We start from the raw sequence: 979 nt of genomic DNA on the forward strand, positions 1-979 counted from the left end.
TATTTATTTTTGTTTTGTTTACGGTCTCATTGTAGCCCAGGCTGACATGTATCTCACTGTAGTTCCAGGCTGACCTTAAATTCAGATGATTCTCTGCCTCTGGAGCACTGGGATTAAAGGCATGCACCACCAAGCCTGGCAATTTTTAACTTTTAAAAAAACTTAATGAGCCAGGCATGGTGGCACATGCCTTTAATGCCAGCACTCACTCAAGAGGCAGAGGTAGGAGGATCACTGTGAGTTCAAGGCTGCCCTGAGACTACATAGTGAATTCCAGGTCAGCCTGAGCTAGAGTGAGACCCTACCTCAAAAAAAAAAGGCCGTTTTTTTTTTTCACACGTCCGTCGGTCCTGCCGGTCTGCAGGTCTCTCTGTCCTTGTGGTGGCAGCGTGAGAGCGGAGTCCGGGCTGCGGCAGCCAAAGTCATGGCGGGACAAGCATTTAGAAAGTTCCTTCCGCTCTTTGACAGAGTGTTGGTTGAAAGGAGTGCAGCTGAAACTGTAACCAAAGGTGGCATTATGCTTCCAGAAAGATCTCAAGGAAAAGTATCGCAACAACAGTAGTAGCTGTGGGATCAGGCTCTAAAGGAAAGGGTGGAGAGATTCAACCAGTTAGTGTGAAAGTTGGAGATAAAGTTCTTCTCCCAGAATATGGAGGCACCAAAGTAGTTCTAGACGACAAGGATTATATCTTATTTAGAGATGGTGACATTCTTGGCAAGTATGTGGACTGAAATCACCGTTGAGTGGCACCATATGAAGCTGCCCATTCCACTGAAATTCTGAAATGTCTCATGTAAATAATTTCCATGGCTTTTATAGTAAACTGGTGATATCTAAGCTACTGACATCCATTGTCTCAAATTTAGTTTCGCTGTACTGTTATAAACATTTCCAAATAAAATAATGTAAATGAAAGAAAAAAGATTTAATTTATTTGCAAGCAAGAGAGAATGGGTGCACCAGGGCCTGAAGCCAGTG

General features: G+C 43.5%; 1 pseudogene; it reads left to right on the forward strand.

The window, feature by feature from the left end:
- Nucleotides 1-424: 424 nt before the first annotated feature.
- On the forward strand, nucleotides 425-743 carry LOC123461681 (annotated as a pseudogene).
- The last annotated feature ends 236 nt before the right edge of the window (nucleotides 744-979 follow it).

This window comes from Jaculus jaculus, chromosome 6, assembly GCF_020740685.1.
Source record: "Jaculus jaculus isolate mJacJac1 chromosome 6, mJacJac1.mat.Y.cur, whole genome shotgun sequence".
NCBI classification, from domain to species: Eukaryota; Metazoa; Chordata; class Mammalia; order Rodentia; family Dipodidae; genus Jaculus; species Jaculus jaculus.